General features: G+C 44.4%; 2 long non-coding RNA genes across 2 annotated transcripts; both read left to right on the top strand.

Moving 5' to 3' along the window:
- The first annotated feature begins 752 nt into the window (after positions 1-752).
- On the top strand, positions 753-6,794 carry LOC132656054 (uncharacterized). Its single transcript, XR_009594003.1, has 3 exons — positions 753-815; positions 5,004-5,161; positions 6,241-6,794. It is a non-coding gene; the product is annotated as an uncharacterized LOC132656054 (long non-coding RNA).
- A 6,626-nt stretch (positions 6,795-13,420) lies between these two features.
- LOC132656053 (uncharacterized) lies at positions 13,421-18,994 on the top strand. Its single transcript, XR_009594002.1, has 3 exons — positions 13,421-14,076; positions 15,881-16,057; positions 16,752-18,994. It is a non-coding gene; the product is annotated as an uncharacterized LOC132656053 (long non-coding RNA).
- The last annotated feature ends 1,314 nt before the right edge of the window (positions 18,995-20,308 follow it).

Genomic DNA, 20,308 nt, shown 5'->3' with positions numbered 1-20,308 from the left:
TATGCTTCTTTGTTTTCTCCTCATTTATTTATTTTATTCACTTGCAGCCTTTTCTCTCCTCCCCTCCCAGTCCCACCCTCTCTGTGTCTTAACTAGCAGCTGAGCTTCTGTTTCTCAGGGTTCATCCGGTGTGCTTTAGAGCAGGGCTTCTCAACCTTCCTAACGCTGCGACCCTCTTTACACACTTCCTCATGCTGTGCTGACCCCATCCAGAAATTATTTTGTTGCTACTTTATTACTGTAGTTTTTCTACTGTTATGAATCATAATGCAAATGTGTGAAATGCAGGAGATCTGACTCTGACATGCATCCCCCAAAGGAGTCATGACTCACAGGCTGAGAATCACTACTTTAGCATAAAATCTGGACCAAAGAGACTCCCTGCTTGATGAGTGAGCGTCTTTGAATGTTGGCCTCCTACCACTGAGCAGCTTATTTGCAGCAAGGCAGTACCATGTTGGCTTAATTAGCATGGACTGAAACTGTTCAGTGTGTCATGGTTTCTGGAATGATTCTTTTGAGATAGCGCTGCCTAACACAAGCCTACTTAGGGTCATTGCCCATCTTCCTACAATAAAGATGGCAAAATGACTGCCCCATTTAGTGAATTAAATGAAAATATTGAATTATTTTTGCCAAAAATGTAAACGTCTGAATTAAAATATCCACAAATTGTGTTCTTGTCCACTCTTAGACCTCTAGCCCTGGCAGAATGAAGTGATTAGAGAAGGCTGTCAAACTAATTCTCTTATAGTTTTGTTTTCAGACAGCCCAGCATCCACCCTTCCAGATCTTCTGAAGAAACTTCTGTGCAGGTATGTCGATGACTTCTTGTGGGGACATGTTCCCCCGCTAGCTCTGAGCTCATTTAGGTCAGTTGAGGACCTTGATAGCTAAGCCTGACTTTTCTATGTGTGAGACTTCATTTGAGAGATGGAGCTGAGGCAAGGAGAGTAAAGTTCTGCTTGGGAACAAAATCTGCTCAGAAGCTTTTCCAAAGGGTGCTGTATGCTCCTGTGTTACTTGCTGTGTGGTCATTTTGTTCTTTTGATGGCCAGCAGACAACTAATGTAAGGATGGGATGCCACCACAGAAAGCTCAAGGCCATGCTTGCGTATGTTTACCTTCTTTTCCAAGATACCATTTCCGTGTTGTCCTCTGGCCAAACCATGGGCTCAGCAGTATGTTATCACGCCCCACTCTTGGTACTTGCGTGGCTTGTTTGAAGGGCTTCTAAGTGGCCCTTCATTCCCCTGCCTTGTTCTCTCGTGTCATTCTTGTTGCTTTGTTCATCTTTCTTGATACTGGAATATCTGAAATATGATAAGGATTTGGCCACAGCAGGAGTTGGCACACTGAATCCCAAGGACCAAGTCTAGGCCCTGGCTCGTTTGTATGCCACTTTAGAAAGATTATATTGGAAGAGATAAATGCTGGGCAGACTTGTAGGTGGGCAGGAACACCCAGAACACACACTGTCTCAGCTTGTGTGGGAAAGTTTGTCTGCTCTTCCTCTACAAAATAAAGCTCAGATGACTTGATTTTGTATCCTCTCATAGTGGCCTATTGCATTTCCTGTCTACAGTTTAGTACTGCATCTGTCACTGCCACCCCGTGCCTCTGTGCTGTTGAGGTTCAGAAAATCATGCCCTAAAGTATAGAGCTCAGGATCTCAGCAGCATGTCCTAACAAACACCCCCTCCAGATCCCTCCTTCTCCCTTGCTCCCTGTTTTCTTTACCCTCCCAGCCCCACCACCAGATAAACAATAGGAACTAGAATTTCCTTTCCTTAATTCAGGGCAAAGAGATGAGAGACCTGTAAACCATGAAGACTAAAATGCTACTGTAATATGCCTCTACTTTTCTGTGCTTAAAAATAGATTCTGGCTATAAAGACATGATCTGAATTACCTTGCTCCTGTCTTAGAAGGGCTATGGAATGCTGGGTAGAGGAGTCTAGAGGACTGGGCACAGAAAGGCTTTGCTGCATAGTCCTAGTCCAGTCTGGCAGCGTTGGATCAGACCCTTTTGTAAAATCTTATTTCTATGCAGTTTCCCATGCGACAGAACATACTCATAAAAATGACAACCACAGTGGTTCTTTGAGTTTCTATTTTGTGGGCCCTGATACACATCATGAGACTACATGGCTTGCTTGGGATTGACTGCTGTGTCTTTTTGTACAGGCATCATCCATGACCCTTCCGTGCAGTACTCCCTCTCCCCCTCCCCCCGGGCTTCTTTGTGCACATGCTTCCTTCTTTCTGGATAAGTGCTCTGTACTTTGAGTGAGCTGTAATTTCTCTGGAATTTTCATATTTATCTTCACTGCTCTGAAATGACAACGTGTACAGTGCTGGATCTTATGAACATAGTGTAATAAATAAATTATACTAAACATTTACTTCCTACCCAAAGAGTACATTACAGACACCAATAGCAAAGCCAGTGGGAAGTCTGTGGCCCCAGTCATTACCAATTACATTATTGTTGCTGAAATCTTCTCGTTCTGCCTGGGTTATCTGCCCTCAGCATGAATAACACAGCTCTCAGTGCTTGATCTTTCTTTGCTCACTCAGAAAAGAACAGTTCTCCAGGCACAGAAAGGAACTGGAGCTTAGGACCTTGAAGTGTTCCAGTGTTCCAAGTAGTGATGGGCAAGAAAGATAACACTTCAGGAGACAGAAAGCAACTGGGAACAGAAAGTGGTTGAACATGCAAGATCTGTGGGTCACGTAATGTACGTTCTACGGGCAAGAATCGATATTGTTAGCCACAATCTGCCAGTTTAAAGTCTTGAGTGTCACCAGCACTACATTAAGACAACTTTGTGGCTACCACTATAGTACACATAAGAATAAGGGAAATTTTATGTCCTTATACTCAAAACATAAATAGAAAAATGTTTGGTTCAGAATTGATGGAAAACAATGGGATTTAAAGATTGAAATGAAGGTAAAATAATTGATGTATAAGGTAGGCTACAACAAGATGAGGCAGTTCATTGTTAATCTTTAAAAATCCAGTGCGACATTCTATTGTCAAGTCTAGAGAGAGATGACAAATATTAGTTTAAGGAGAAAAATGTACCATGGGATGGAGTAAATATGGAACCATAAAATAGAAGTGCAAAAACAGTGCCTGCACCTCCATGCTGACCAGTACCTCCAACAAAACATGAAGATCCTTAAATGATAGCCTAGAAATGACACAATAACAAAGCAGAGACACTGTTTCTTCTCATTCAGAAGTCTCTGTTGAAAATACTCATCATTTTCAGCTATTCAAAAGAAGTTCCAGGTCACCGTGTACTTTCCTCTGACCCTTAGGGATTGGAGACTAAACTCTGTGACCAGTTTTTCTTTTGTAGAGATCCCCAGCGGTGCTCTTTGCCAACCATGGCAGGATGATCTCGTTTTTTATTTTGATCTGACCTCAATTTCTTTTGTGATCTTTTCCCCTCACTCAAGAAAAAGCTACTTTAAACTCTGACATCAGACTCACTCCTTCTGAGGGCAAGAGTAGCAAAACATTGATTGCACACATCCGCTCTCCTGGAACACAGAGCCATCTCATTTTTTATCGTCCTTCAGGCTGGGATACGTGTGTGATTTCTATGAACATTCACTTCTCTTAACTGTTCTAAGAACACGCCAGTAGACATGTGATGCTCTTTGGAGGCCAGCGAGTTGTATATGTCTGGCACTCTCTGACACTGCAATCATGTCATTACCCAATTTGTAAAACCTCTTATCTCATTAGAGAGTAAGGAGAAGGTTTTAATAAGGATTAAGAAATCCATCTTACAAGAATAATATTTTGAAGAACACATTTACCAAATTAATATCTTTTAATTCAAAAGGAAAGTACATCCATATATATATATATATATGTCCCTATATTGGATATCACACCTATGCATTTTTCCCTAGTGATTTTAACCTTGGTCATTGCATTTAAATGTGAGTCCAAAGTCTGGGTGGAACTTAGGGAATGTTTCCAAACTCATTAATCAAATACATGTACTTTTTGACAGCTGTTGCTCGTGCTGGCAGCTGGCGAGTCAGGAGTTGCCGGCAGCTCTTCTGTCTTCTACCCTTTATTCCCAAAGGTCTCTAAATAAAGTATCTGGCAAGCTTTCTCATATTGGCATCTTGCAGCCTGCTGTGGATTATCAACCTGTCTCTCTTTACCTATTCTCTTCCAACTAGCTGACCATTCTAACCCCATAGCGCCTAGGTATGGTAGAAGGTCTTATGAGATGTCTACATGAGTAGATGGGTTTGGAGCATCATATTGTCTTGAGTGTTTTGCATTAGAAAATACAGTAATTGTAACAATGGGAAGAGGAGTATCACACAAAAATAATGCAAAAAAGGGAACCACATCCCAAGATTTAGGTTGTGAAGATTTATAGGAAACAGGGATCATAGTCTAGTACATTTCCCCAGAGGTGGCAGGGGAGGTCATGTGACCTTTCGACATGGCTTGAGAGGGCAGATCTCTGAGCTGACTCCATATTTGACTATGGTCCATTTTCAATTTCTGCTTAATAGCCTTCCTATCCCTGATGTTTTCCCCATGAGTTAACTTAATTCTTTACAGCCGAAAGATTTGGCCAGATACAAATGAATTTCTTGTCATTTGGACCCTCCTCCCTGAGCAGGAATATCATTGCTATATCTATGATACTCCTCAGTGTGTGCTATGAACATGGATCTGACAGCCAGCCATTATCCATTCAGGGAATGTCACGCTCCTTTTGCTTTCCCTTGGACGGCTAATCCCCAAAGAACCAAAGCACTGTCAAAACTTAACCATTGCCTAGTTCTCCTTAAATGTCCCTCTGTGAGAAACAAAGTTGTACTTAATAGGAGTTTGATCTAGCTACACAGGAGCAGAATTGTTCATGCGCCACACGCCTTGCTTTTCCCTGTGAGAGGAAAGCAACGTCAGCAGAGCTTCCTTCAAAGGTCCTCTCCAACCTCCTCTTGACCTCCAGGTGCCAAGGTTGCACCCTGCCTGCCTAAAACACTCCAAATAGCTGAGGAGGACTTGTTTCTGCTGAGGTCGTTAGGACTCAACCTTGCTGGTCACTTCCTCCTGGCTCCTGACATCTGCCGACCTTTATCAATGCTGCTCTGGCTTAGGCCTCACACAGTGAGTATTTAGAGTGCTCCAAGGCTGTTGGCCACACGGCACAGGTACTGTGGATGAAAAGTAAGCCAGTGGTTATACAGAGAGTTTTACCAGATTTGTAAACTTCACTTAACCACGTGAACCTCGTTTTTCTTGCTTAAGAGAATCTCATTTTCTAGTTTCATTTATTTCACGAAGACACCTAGCACATACATAAACAGGGATGTAAAATTGCTTTTAGGTTTGCTTTGTGCTTCAGCTCATTTAGTCTTTATAAGAATTCTGTGAGGTAGATACTTTGACTCACATTTATGCATGAAGAAATTGAGGTGTACAGTCATTAATGAACACTGCTCAAGGGCTGTTAAGAGATAGATTGGAACCTGCATCTGATTTATTCCAAAGTCTATAATTGTTCTGCCTTGTCATAGAAATATTGTGATACAAATGAATCATCTCAGCATTGGTTAGAAGTTTCTTTAAAGCTTCCATTTAGCCTCCTTTTCTTCTTCCAATTGATGAAAAAAAAACCTATAACACCTTATCTTCACCAATGACATCTCGTTTCTAAACACACACATTAAACCTGGAGGCACTGGGCATGAAGAACAGCTTCAGAGGGAGTAACTCACTCTTCCTAAATGGGTGTGCCTCGGCTTAAAGTAATTGCATATCTATCTATTTATGAGAGCCATTAATCCCGAGTCCTGAGCAATCAAAGTAGCAGGCAGAATTCCCATGTTGGCTTTCCATGTTCTGTCCTCCATGTCTCAGCACTTGAAATGATTTCTTACTCAAGGAGTCTAATACCACATGAATCACATGACTAAGCAATGGGCACATAATTTACCCACCCCGGGAGAGGGCATTTCAGATGACTGTGCAAGAAATATAAAGAAAAATGATTACAGTAAAGATATTTTTAACTGGAAAGCATTCAGTAGCTCATATCCTTAGCATGACACTATTGGGCCCCACACTTAGAATTTAAAGATTACTTTTCATAGAGCAACAGGTATACCATTCAATTTTATTAATAAAAAAAACCCTGGCTGTAAAATGTATTTTCTCAAAATGTGCATTTCTTTTGCATGTCTCAGAATCAGCAACATGGATACTTCCTTGATGGAAAACAAGCACCACCACCAACAAACCCAGTCAGACCCAAGGCTTCTAGGAACCGATATTTGGAAAATCAGAACTGGCTTTGACAAAAATGTCAAGTGGCTGTTCATTCTGATTTGGATGCTTTGGCCGGGGTGGTGGGGTAGAGCTCAGAACGAGTTTCTATATTAGCCAGTAATTAAAGTTCAATTACTCTTTAGTGGCTTTCACTGGGGAGACACTGACAGAAGTTCAAGGGACTTGACTTTTGGTGGCTGGTGTGTGACTTGGATGGAGAATGGCTGGATGGAGAATGGCTGGCTCTTCAGTCATGCAGTGTTGGCTTCTGCAGCAATTTCTAAGCAAAAACGCCATCAGAGTTTTGTCATCTTCTGAAAAATAAATCAGAAACCAATGACAGGATAGGACAAATTTTCCCTTTCTGTGGAGACGAGGACAAATTCTCCCAACTGACTTATTCATTGAATTACATGACTGGGTTTGTAGGTCTTTGAATTTCAATCTATATTTAAGACATGCTTGACTCTAGTTCTCCCAAAACATATTTATACATTGCTTCTGTCTTTTTATGCACTTTCTTAATCTTCAGGAGATGATCATAAGTAATATTATAATGTGGCTCTTATGAATTCTTTGGTGACTTTTTGAAATTATAGACTGTAAAATAATAGCATTATCAATACGAAAAAGTATAAAGTGATGATGTTAGAATCATAAAATGTTGCAGCATTGTCTGTTGTGGCATTTATATGTCGAGAGAGGACTAGAACATATAAGGAGAATCCAAAAGACGCTTAGGTATGGTACACAGCTGAAGTGAAGGTGGGATGATGACAGTAATTCTGTGTCTACAGCTTTGTTCTTCTCTACATCCTCCTCACCTCCTCCCACCAAAGGCTTGCTCATAGGATCTGGAAATAAAAGTTCAATTCTCCTCCCCTTCCATCTGACCCTAGCTTATCAGGTTTCTCCTATCAGTGGACTTGGAAAGGGGCAGGGAAGAGATGAGGGAGGGAAGGTAGGATTGGGAGGGAATGAGGGAGAGGGCTACAGCTGGGATACAAAATTAATAAACTGTAACTAATATTAAAAAAGAAGAAAAAAGTTTAATTCTCCAAATGGGTGGCCTAGTAAGGGGAACAGGAACTGTCTCTGACATGAACTCAGTGGCCTGCTCTTTTATCGCCACCCGTGAGGGGGAAGCAGCCTTACCAGGTCACAGAAGAGGACAATGCAGCCAGTCCTGATGAGACCTGATAGGCTAGGGTCAGAGGAAAGGGGAGGAGGACCTCCCCTATCAGTGGACTGGGGGAGGGGCATGGGAGGAAGACGGAGGAAGAGGGAGGATTGGGAGGGAGCTACAGCTGGGATATAAAGTGAATAAATTGTAATAAATAAAAAATTAATAAAAAAGTTAAATTCACTATGCTTAGCATGTCTGAACTTAATATAGACAAACACACAGCTGCCAGATTTGGTAGACAAAATACAGAGTGCTTGGTTAAAATTTAAGTTTCAGGTAAAAACAAATGTTTTTATAGTTCAAGTATATTAATTGAGAAAGATGCCTCAGTGGTTAAGAGCCCTGGGTTCTCTTGCGGAGGACCTGGGTTCTGTTGCCAGCACCCGCGCACGCATGCGCGCGCAGGGTCTCACAACTGCTGAGCCTCCAGCTCCAGGGGATCTGATGCCATCTTCCGGCCCCTGGGGTCAGAGGGATGGATGCGGTGCACAGAGAGACTTGCACACACGCTCACAAATAAAGCCTAAAGTCCAAACACACTTAGGGTTCTCTGTGCTTTATCTGGTGGCAACGGAACCGGGACGATACTTCAGGGAAGGCTCGCTTGTTACCGTAAGCTCAGTCAGAAGCTACGGAGAGCAGAAGTGACTGGACCTGAGTCAGAAACTCGGACACCAGACAGGGCTGACCGGGAAGTCACGTTCTATTGCACCAGGCCCCAGTGGCCAACAAGGGGCCAGGCTGGCGGGAAAGCGTGGAAGTATTAAAGGGGCACTTAAAATACTGCCGAGAGAGGTAACAGCCACCATGGCGCCTTCGGTGTGTTTTCACGCACACGTGCAGATGCTTCTCAGAACTTCGTAACAGCCCTGTGAAGTCTGCACTGTTTTATTTCATTTTATAATTAAGGATACTTGAGTAACAAAAAATAAATTAGTTTGATTAATTGGCCCAAGTGATGGCTGAAATGAAAATCTGCGTTTGTATTCCATCATCTTGTGGTGCCAGGAAAATCAAACCAAGGTAATTGCTTGTCACATGCCGGATACCTTGTAAACACCCACACAACTTTTAAGAGAACTGCCTAAGGTAGACTATCACCAAAGACAGACAAACAAACAGAAACCCACCCACCCGCCAACTAACCGAAAACAATCCAAATGAAAACAAAAATGTGCATGTTGTGTTCAGTGGTGAGAATCTTAAAAACAGTAGCACACGCTTCTTGCAATGTGAAGACGTGGAGGGAAGCTCAGAGTAAAATAGTTTTCAAACTTCAGAAATGGTCCCAACTTTTATTTTCAGGGCAAGGCTAGACAGGTGGGGCAGAGTAGCCACTCAGAGCTGTGCCCGGACCGGAGTTGGTGCCGGTGCCAGGACGGCACCTAGGAACCGCTTGTGTGATACATGTGGGTATGGAAGGAACAATTTTAATCCATCGGTGTTCCTAACACAGATCATGCGATCAAGTGCTGCACGCACATGTATGCGCACACACATCCACACACTCACACACATGCAGGTGTACATACCATCCCGTCGTGTCTGACTGTGCGGGCACGCCTACGGACGTTGCATGAATTTTCATGTGCTCTTGTACATGTTACTGTGAAAACAGCTCTGTGAGGGCTCTGCCCTCTGGCCTTGGTTTCCAGGATACAGGGAAGGCGAGGGACCCTGAGGAAGCGAAGAGGGGACACTCACTGACGATAGCTGACAGTTCAGCGGGTCAGGAGCTCCCTCACCCAATGCAGTGCTGCCCGTGTCCTGGAAAGAAGCCCGCTCCAGCGCCTCTGCGCAAGTCAAAACTGCGCACGGCTGCCTCTCGGTCTACTTTCATTCCAGCTGACTTGTGTTTAAAAGCAGACGCAGATTCTGATTTATAAATCAGGGTTGTATTATTTTGGTTTGCCATCATGCTTTAAGGCTTTCTAAAGTTTTGAGTTATACTCTTCATTGGGCCAGACTGAGTTTTTAACTGTAGTGAAAAGTAACGGAAGCTACAGACAAAACCCAATCAAACAGTCACACGTGGATCTCTATGCTGTTTTTAATTGCAACTCTTAAAGCTCGCTTTCAGCGCTCTGTGAGAAAGTAAAGGATTTTAACTACGTGAGGCCCGTCTTGGGGAGCTGAGTTATCAGCTAATGTTTGCAGCGGGAAATGTGAGGGCGGTGCCCTAGCTTGCTGCTGGGATCATTCTTTGCTTCACCTTTTTCCAACAACTTGCTATGGTCTCTGTGGGTTCTAGACAGGGCGGAGAATTGGCATGCAGCACGCTTGGAGGCCTTCTGAGTCCTGATCAAGCCGCAGCAGGTCTAAATCAGCTTCTGCACATATACTGCTTGCTGTCTTCTGCTTAAGCGAAAAGAAAGCAAAAACGTGTGATTATTCTTCCCTAGATCAATGGACTAAGGCCTCTGTTATCTCCTACAACAGGTATAAATGTTCTCTTACGAGGGATGGGTCATACTCCACAAGCCCCACGCCCTGAGGTGCAGACTTCCCCCCCTTGCTGCTATTTATGGAAGCATTTTTTTTTTTTAATAAAGGCATTGTACTTTCCTGTTCAAAAGACAGAACTGGCGAACTTGCCCACAATTTCCTTACTATCCATCATTATTTTATGAATGAGAAAACTGAAGCTGGAGAGGCTGAGTGAGTGTTCATGGTACACGGGATGGTAACAGACACGATGTCTGCGGGTCTCCATTGTGGTAACTGGGCTGTGGAGACGCTCAAAGGCCACACCTTCTCCTAGAGTGCCAGTCAACACCCGAGCGTCCTAGATGGCTGGCAGACAGGAAGCAGTGGTGAGGAACAGTGGCTAGCGAGTTCCACGCAGGCAGAGGTCTGGGTAGGCGTGAGAGTTGGGAGGAGGCTCTGGAGAGTGCACGAGAACTCAGCTAGGGAAAAGGCTGAACCCGCCAGCCCTTCCTGGGAACAATGCCATTCCATAAGTAACAAACACGCTCAACATAATGCGTTTACTAATAAAATAATCCAATCATTTCTTACAGCCTAAGCAGTAGGGACAGCATGGGCCACTGTAGAGGTCACTATTTCTTTCCTTCTTTTCTTCTTTTTCTTCTTTCTCTTCTCCACCTTCTTCTTCTAAAGATCATGATCTGGATAATTTTTAATTTCTTATCCCACTTGTAATCACAACTACAATTTTCTCGAGTTCTTTTTTTTTTTAATGCAGTCTAATGGAGGTTTGACATGTTTACAACGTGATGCTGTGTGACAGCAGCAGGAGCGCCTTTGTGTGTGACTATACACCCTGTCAGGGAATTTGCATCAGGTCTTTGCGACTGTCATTCGCCTTCACTTTAAAGGCCCTCAAGGCTCCAGCTGTCCCGCAGGAGCGGCTGTCACCCAGTCAGCAGCGATCACCCAGTCAGCAGCGATTCCATCCGTGTGCGGTACTGCTGACGCATGTCAGGTGCTTGTTAAATTCACCGTGGGTCAACTATCTAAATGTTTCTTCTCAATGACTGAATCATAAAACACAAGGCCCAGAAGTACCTGCGCAAGCGTGGCAACTGGTGTTTTTATGATCGCTGCATCAGGGACCTGACAGATGTGAATAGAATCTGAACTGACTACGAACATCAACAAGAATGAAGTGGGCATTTCAATAAATTAATTTGTATGTTTTTATATTATCCAAAAAGCATTTGATTTGATTAATTACTGGCTCTCTTCTTATTAAAGTGAAGGTTTCGAGTCCAGTTGTCAATCATCCATTTATTCATTTTATCATGCTTTCCTTGTCCCATGTGCTGGGTCGGAGGATAAAAACTGAGACCTAGCATGCATTCTTTGGGGCCTCACAACTTTCAGAATATAAAAACTTTATTGGGTTAATTACAAACAAAATTCTTGTTGTTCTTGGTTTTGCCTCACAGGTGAAGTGTGTTAAATACAGAGAGCTCTGGGGAAACGGAGGAAGGCGGGGCTCTTTTCTAAGTGATCCCTGGTCTATGTTGTGCTGTTCCCTTCCTCTTGCTGCCGAGCCCACCTGTATTTCTGAGTACGGTGGAGGTGTGTGTCAGGGTTGTTAGCACTGGAGTCTGCTTGTGTTTGTAGTAGAAATTGTACCTGCTCAATGTCTACTCCATCTTTTTTTGGTCAGACTGCCCCTCTACCATTTCCTAACTGTAGAATCGCTGGGATCCCCCTAAAATTAACCCTTGCTTCCCTGGGGCATGCAACTGCAGCTCTGCAGCGTGCTATGGCCACAGGCTAGTGCGCAGCTGGGCTTGACTTCTTCCCTGGGTGCGTGGGGCAAAGCTCAGCTCTTACACCTATCTGCTGAGCTGTGGTCCCAGCCCAGCCTTTCCACTTTGCGTGGTTCTTGGGCTTCTAACTGGCCATCGGTGTCTATTACATAGGGACTTACAAATGCCATTTTAGGTTCAAGATACTTAAAAAAACCTTTTTACATGCAACCCAGTCCACTCATTCCTCACAAAACAACACACACACACACACACACACACACACGTGCGAGTGCGCAACAAAGCACAGAAAATGTCTCATGCTGGAAGCTGTAGTGTGTCAGTTTGTCCCACAGTATATGCAACAGTCTACACATTTTCACTACTAATTGTTCATTGCAAAGAGACGTTGCTCTGGTTCGAGCTCTCTGGCTCTTAGGACACAATCAGTACTGGATGCTCACCGGGATTCCTCCTGGTTATCCTGTTGTTGCCCTGTGTCACAGAGATCTTGCATCTTTAGATCAACATGAACCATTTTTTTTTTTTTCACACACCCAACAGTTCATGGATGGCGTAGATGTTGGAGTGGACCAACTCAAAGCCCTGGATCTGGGCCTGGGTGGAAGCTGAGCTGGACCCCCGCCAGCTCTCCCTTATCTCCCAGCGCTGCTCCAGCTAGGACACCCACTGGCCGGGGCCAGGGCCTGCTCTCCTGCTGGTTCGGGGCAGGATCAGCTCTGTAGCTCTCATGACCTTGGGGCCAGCTCTCCCTGACTGCAGGTGGTGAGGGGCAGGGTTAGGGGTTCACCCCCTCCACCTCACGGCAGGGAGTGGCAAGGCCAGTGCTACACTTATGCCCACAGGGCCGCTCACCAGCGCCCCTTTCACTGGGACAGCTCTACTTGCTGCCCAGGTGAAGGGCAGGGCCTGTTCTCCTGAGCTGCAGCTGGCAGGGGGCAGGTCTAGCTCACCCTCTCTCACAGCCCAGTGCTCAGCTCTCCTGACTGCTGCAGGTGTCAGGTGGCGAGGGACAAGAGGGCAGAGGCCATCACCTCTTCATCCATGCCACCTCAGGGCGGAGGAATGGCAGGGCTAGCACTCCCAAGCGCAAGCCAGCTTACCAGTGCCCCATCACCAGAGCCAGCTCCACTGTGCATCCCAGAGGAGCACAGGGCTCCAGGGACCAGCTCTGCATCCACATGGTCCCAGGCAGCTGTCCAGACCAGGGACACCAACCCCTGTCGCTGCACAGCCACGGACCCAGACATGGCCCTCAGCAGCAGCTCGGGCTGGAACTTCACCGCGGCCTGAAGTGGCGGGGCTGGCCACTCACATCAGGCTGCTCCTCTCCACCCTCAGGTCTCCAGTTCCATCCCTCTTCATAATGCTCACGCTGCTCCACTTCTCTTTCTCAGGAAAGCTTGCTCGATTCCCTAGGCCAATTGCCTTCCCCCCCTCCCCCAGCCCCCATGGATGTGTTCACTTGTCAATGGGTTTTCTATTATAAATTCACTAGAGTTTTCTGTTTCTTGTTTTCTAGTTAGAAAGTAAGCTCCTTGCAAGACGGCCTCCAGAGCAAGGATGCACCGGATCCCTTCACTAAGATGTTGAGAGCACAGCTCAGTGCTCACTCCCTTCTGTACAACATCCCAGCAAAGTCCAGTTCGGCCCCCACAATTGTTCAATCCATTGTCCAGAGCTCTCTGACCAGGAGCTCTGTAGTAGCATCACTTAGTCAGCAAGACAGAGATCACCCTGAGGACCTCAGGAAAGATAGTACAGAACTCTGACTTACAGGCTTGTCCAGCTGAAAATGCTTAGAGGCCCAGGGATCGACAGATACGTAGGTGCTATAGGAACCACGTTTTCTGTTTAGGGAATTTACGTTTCACGGCATCTCCGTCTTTAGACACAGGTCACTCCCAAAGTGAGCATCCGTCTCTTTATTTGCGTGTTTGCGTCTCAGAAGCACTCCGTTCTTTTGAGAGCCCCTGCTTTCCCTCAGAGGCCGGAGGCGTTTCATACACAGCAACAACCACTTCACCTCTGAGTGGCCCACTCAGGTTGGCCCGTTTGTTTGTTTGTTGCTGTTTTCTGAGAGACAATGGCAATGTTATGCTTCTTGAAGCTGTCTCTATGTGCTTTTCTGATGGTCCTTCAGCCCTCCTTGCTTGATGTCACCCTTGTTCAAGCTGCTGAGCCACAGCTTCTTGAGATTTGGCTCTCGTCCACGCTCCTGCAATGTGAAGCCTCCGATGGTGAGCTGCAGCGAGCAGAGCTGTGCTGTGCACTGGCTGTGCTCCAGGCTTCAGCTGCTGATAAATCTGCCCTGGCATTTGATGGTAAGTATAGCTCTCAGATGATGACTCCTTATTTTTTATTTTTTAATTTTTTTTTATTTTTGTGAACTGCATGCAATATTTCACAGGCTGTTATTATAAACGACTACCTAAGACTAGAAACAGGAATGGGAAGGAATTTTCCATGCTCAGAAGCCCGTTAGCAGTGGTTGTCCTTTTCTGCACTCATTAATGTAGAGTTTAAGGATTCTTTAACAGACTGTAAACCCCAAACAGAAATGACAGGCTAAGTCACAGTCACCCTCAGGGTGACCTTGGAAAGCAATGTTTTCAGAAACCTTAGACAGCCTTTGACCTGAGCTGTCCTTGGAAATATGAATAGTTGTCTACCATCCATACCCCCAGGGGAAGCAGTGTCTGATACAGACGGAGAGCAAACAGGTGCCGTTGATTCCAGCAGGGAGCGATATCCTTTGCTCTCCTTAACTGAAGGTCAATGTTTTCCAAAACGTTCTTCTAATCTTAAGTCTGAGGATGGACTCGCAAGTAAGTCTTTACTTATTTTTGGAAAAACTAATTTTTACCATATCTGGAGATTCACAATTAATATTTTAAAACTTCTGGCAAGTGAGCTGAGGTCAAGCCTGATCCAGTTAGCAAGTTCTAATTCAATACAGTCAAGGCTATAAGACCCTCTTTAAAAAAAAGTTACACTTTTTCCTCTCCATCAGCGTTTTGATAAAAGTGTGTTGAAAATGGGGTCTTCCAACCCCACTGCCCCTGCTATTTCCTGTTTGTTTTTTTTCTTTTCTGTTTTTTGTTTTAAATTCTAGGTGGATCTAGAGAGGTTTTGAAGTACTTCAGGGCATTGGCTCCAGAGCTGTCTGAAGCCAGAACTCTTTCAATGATACATTTTTCTCTTAGTGAAATGAAGGTTTTCTCCTTATTTCTGATTTTCAGTATTCTTATACAGGTTTGTGTTTCTGGGTGTAAGATGCTTTGAGTTTCTTTAAGCTGTCATATGGTTAGCTTGCTTCTTTTTTTTTTTTTTTTTTTTTTTTTTTTTTAGTGAATTTAGGGAGTGTATGGCCATTTTTTCTTTGAATATATTTTCTTCATCTACTCCTTGTTTCCTCTCCTGGTACTTCTGGAAAGACCAGATTTATTCATGTGCCTAGTGCCACAAAATATCAGGAAGCCCCTTTCTTCTCGCCTCATTGCTTGCGTAGTTTCCACTGACTCATCTTCCAGTGTGTCAATCCTTTTCTTTCCCGTGGAGCACCTTGTTGATTTAAAAACTATTTTATTTATTATTTACGCGTTCATTTGATTTATTTTGATATAGTGTTTTGCTGTGTAGCCCAGGCTGGCCTCGAGGTCATCATTCTCAGGTCTCCGCCCCTAAGTGCTGTGATGATAAGCACACAGCACTTGCCCAGGTGTTGCACACTTTAATAGATGCTATTATGCTTTTTACTTCGAGAGTTCAGTTCGGCTAATGTTTGCAACTTCGTCTTGTGCGGAGAGTCTCTGAAGTCATTGTAAATGCTGGAATTAATCGCATACGGATGTCACAGTGTTCCTCAGGCTTTGGGGTCCTCTCCTGCTGACAATCCCAGCTCTAGATTTTGAATGCTCAGTGTAAGGGGAGTCCAAAGACCTTGATCGTCTTGGAGTCTTGGAGTGCTTTTCCTGGCAGGGAATAATTACTTCCGGAGCTGAGGCGAGTGCCGCGGGGTCCCAGGGTTTAAGCCATTCTCAGGAAAGGGTTCCACCTTACCCATGTTGTTTGGGCGGTAAAGGGTCCCCGTGTCTCCAAGGTTCTTACCAGCATCATTCTTTGCAGTAGGCAGCTGGGATTAGGAAGAGAAGTGCGAACATCCTGCTCCACCTTGGAAGAAGGTTCTGTTTGAGAAATGGACACAGCAGCCTGCACTGGACTTACCACCTTTGGACTCCATGAGGGAGGTGGGAGGGACTTGACTCAAGTGCTACAGACTCCTGCATTTGTTACAGAATTTATGTATCCTTTTCCTCATCGTTCACTTTCTATCCAAGGAAGTCTTTGAATGTTTTGCTATTCTTTTAGATTTATTTTTGTTATTTTAGAACTATGTGTATTTGTGAGTGTGGGTGGGTGTATGCATGTGAGGGCAGGACTGTGGGCATTAGAAGAGAACATTGAATGCATTGGAGCTTGATTCATGGGTAACTGTGAGCCGCCTTGTGTAGGTACTGGGAACTGAACTACCGTCCTCTGCAAAACCAGCATGAACTTGCAACCTCTGAGCCATCTCTCAAGCCCCTGAGTAAATTGCATTTAAAAATAGCTTTTTCCAATTTTATTGAGGTGTAGGTCAGTGGATTTTCTCATTTTGTAACACTAGAAGTCAGTTTCTTCAGATTAAATATTCCAGATGCATAAGGCCAAACACATAGTGAAGTAGAAGTTTCTGCTTTCTTTGAAGACTCACTTTTGTCAGGTGATGTTTTGCTGTGAGCTGGGAGTGATGTTTTGCTGGAGGCTGGCTTGTGAGAGGGCATGTGGTGTTTTGCTGTGAGTTCTCTCCTTCAAGGGTGTGACTTTGGCCAGCTGAGAACATCCATGGGTGGATTCTGAGGAGAGGAGATATATAGAGGCTCCCAGACAGTGAGGCTTTGATTTTTGGATCGACATCAATGCACTGATTATGGGACTTTGACACTTGACTTCGCAGAGAGAACCGTTACAGAGAACTTCTCCGGGTAAAATCCAACTGCATCTTGCAGCTTTTGCTGACTTGTAGTGCTGATTCATGTTGCTGTTTGGTGTTGGCCTTTGGACTCCACTGCTGGTATCCTGAAGACTGAGTTCGGTAATCCCTTACAGACTCATCAGGAAGTAGATAAAAGAAGTCTACAGCCCCTTTCCTAACTAAAGTCCTATCTAAGATTGGGGACAGAAAGTTAAAAGGGAGGTTAAAGTATTGAAGAACCTTAAATAAAGTAGGTTTGATGAAAAAATGATTACAAAAAAAAACTGTATTGAAAAAACAATTATAATATTTAAATATTCTGGGATATAATAGTATATAGATTTAACATATTAAATTATAATATATATTTTTACATCTTAGAGTTTTATTTCTAGAAAAGACACCATGACCAAAGAAACTTATAGAAGAAAGCATTTATTTGGTGGCTTACTTAGAGTTTTAGAGGGTTAGTCTATGACCATCATGACAGGAAGCAGCCAGGCATGGCGTTGGTGCAGGAGCTTAGAGTCTTCCATCCTTTTCCAAAGGCAATGGGGGAGAGAGAGAGAGAGAGAGAGAGAGAGAGAGAGAGAGAGAGAGAGAGGATGAGAGAGAGAGAACAAGGGAGAGAGAGAGACACACAGAGAGAGACAGAGCGAGAACAAGGGAGAGAGAGACAGAGAAAGAGAGAGGAGGTACCAGGCCTAGTATGGGATTTTGAAACCTCAGAGCCCAATTCCAGTGACATGTTCTCCAAAAAGTCTACCCTAGCTCCAACAAGGCCACACCTCCTAATCCTTCCCAAACAGTTCAACTAACTGGCAACTAAGCATTCAAATATATGAGCCTGTGGAGGCCACTATCATTCAAACCACTACCCTATGATTTTAACAGTAAGTATACCTTAAAATAGAGCCAAGCACAAATGAAGCACACATCTTGGAATATGTAATTATAATAATAATAACAACATGGTCTGGAAATACCTGTGACTGCTACTGGCGAACATTCGTGGAAATGAATTCTATTGTAGTTTGTGGCTTATGCTCAAAATTCCAGCGTATGATGACCCTCAGTTAGAGTTGGTGAAAATCAAACCAAGAGTGAGCAGTCTGAACTTCTGGAACCCACGCACATCATCCATACCATTGTTTGGGGTCTGTGAACCCAGGTCTGGACATGAGCCTGGCATGGCAGAGTATTCTTCTGCTTCAGTGCACACGCTCTGTGACCTCAGGGACAGCTTCGAGTTTTCTTTTCAATGCACCTGGGGACAAACCCAGTCCTCTGCAGCCTGAATGTCACCTGGGGAGCAATGACCTCTGTGGACAGTTTTTTCACTTTTCTACAGTTTGGATGAACCAAAAGCAGGGACAAGGGTTTGGTAAAAGATACGCCATTCCCACTGGAGCAACAAGAAAGGGTCCAGTGACTTAAAAAAAATGATAGTGCTGATTTGGGAACATACAAATGTGGATTCTTAAACTGTAAGTACCAGGTGACACAAACCCAACAAGATTTCCATTCAATAATTATTTAAATAATTGCCTTCACCAACAAAGTCAACTAACCAGAGCCCAGGGGAACATATGGAAACTGAAACACCAATCAAGGACCATGCATGGACAGGACCTAGGTACCCTACACAGATGTAGCCTATGAGCAGCTTAGTCCTCATGTGGGACTAAGTAAGTGGAGCTGGGGCTGTCTCTGACTCTGTTGCCTGCTTTTCTCCTTTGGTGAGGCTGCCTTGCCCAGCCTCATTGGAAGAGGATGCACTCAGTCCTGATGTGACTTGATGTGCTTGGGTGGGTTGTCAGGGGGACTCTCCAGTGCTCCCCTTTTCTGAGGAATAAGGGAGGGTGATGTGAGAAGAGGTAGAGAGGGAGGGACCAGAAGGAAAAGAAGGAGGGGCCTACCATTGAAATGTAAAATGACTATAAATAAATAAATATAATAATTAAAATATCATAAAAATAAATAATTGCCATCTACAATTTTAGTCTATTGAATATTTCTGTGTGAAAATATTTTGCTCTTAAAAACTGACTGTAAATTACCAGCAAAGTCCCTTTAAGGAGGGTCTTTTATTTGAATAAATTCAGATGTGGCTTCTGCTGCTGAATGTAAATATTTCTATGATAACTCAGTCAATTATGTTATGTTGCATAATTGGTGTTCTTGTGGGACTCCTAAGAGTAAGAGCTGGGGGTACCTCTGACTCTTTCGCCTACACTTGGGACCCTTTTTTTCCTGATGGGTTACCTCTGCCAGCCTTAGTATGAGCATTTGTGTCTAGTCTTTTTTTAAAATTTTTTTTAATGTTAGTTATAGTTTAATAACTTAGTATCCCAGCTGTATCCCACTCCCTCATTCCCTCCCAATCCCACCCTCCCTCTCTCATCTCCTCCCTGCCCCTTTCCAAGTTCACTGATAGGGGAGAACCTTCTCCCCTTTCATCTGATACTGGTTTATCAGGTATCTTAAGGACTGGCTGCAAAGTCCTCCTCTGTGGCCTAGCAGGGCGGCTCCTCCCTTGGGGAGTGGGGGGAAGTCAAAGAGTTCATGTCAGGAATAGTCCTTGTTTCCCTGTACTAGGGTACCCACTTGGATACTGAGCTAACGAGAGACCAAAAGATAAAGTAGCAGCTATTGTTAAGGCCTAAAGTAGGTGCGGTAAAGAAGTTTAGTAATGCCCTGAGGGGAGAGCTACCTCACTCCATTCTTTCCCCACCCACTAGAGATACAGTTGCTAGGAAACTGGACCCTCCTCCTAGGGAGGGACACCTGGTCATGGTCAATGGTCTGGGAACCTTCCTAAAGCCAATTGATTCAAAATGTAGCATCTTGACCAATAGATGCTTGCCAGGCAGGAATTGCTCCTGCCTTGGGCATGCTGGGAGGGACCAGAATCTATAAATCACCCCACTAACCTGGGGACAGCGAGCTCAGCTCCCACCGCTTCGGCGGTGGGGCTGTGTAGGCCCAAGCTGCAGCTTGTAATTTACAATAAAAAGACCCTCATGTGTTTTGCAACGGAGTCGATTCCTGTACATCTTTTGGGGGCTCGCGAACTGGGTATAACATTTGGAGGTCCCACCAAGATTCCAGAGCCCCCCAAGACCTCAGGACTGATCTGGAGGGTCTCATACTAGCTGGTAAGTGTCGTGTCTGTGTCTCAGTCTCCGTCATTTTCGCTTTGTGCGGTGTGCAGTGTTCCCGTTGGTGCCTATCTTCTGAATTCTGTTCTGCCTCGAGGCATCTGTATGAGTGACTAAATGTGACTTGGACAGACGTGTCAAACAATCACAGTCACTGAAGTTGGGAGAGACGTCCCCCAAATTCATCAGTATCTGGAGGTGGTCTAGAACTACCCACCACTCTGAGGCTTCTGTGGCAGAGGAGCCAGAATGGGAATCTGAAGGTCTGTTTTTAATTTGGCCAGCTGGTGGGTGTTTTTTGTCTCAATGTCTCTGTGCAGTATTTGTTTGTGTCTACCTTCTGTTTTCTGTTCTGAAAGGCCTCATAAAACTTGTTTA

The sequence above is a fragment of the Meriones unguiculatus genome, chromosome 8 (assembly GCF_030254825.1).
Source record: "Meriones unguiculatus strain TT.TT164.6M chromosome 8, Bangor_MerUng_6.1, whole genome shotgun sequence".
NCBI classification, from domain to species: domain Eukaryota; kingdom Metazoa; phylum Chordata; class Mammalia; order Rodentia; family Muridae; genus Meriones; species Meriones unguiculatus.
This window is presented reverse-complemented; position numbering and strand designations above follow the sequence as displayed.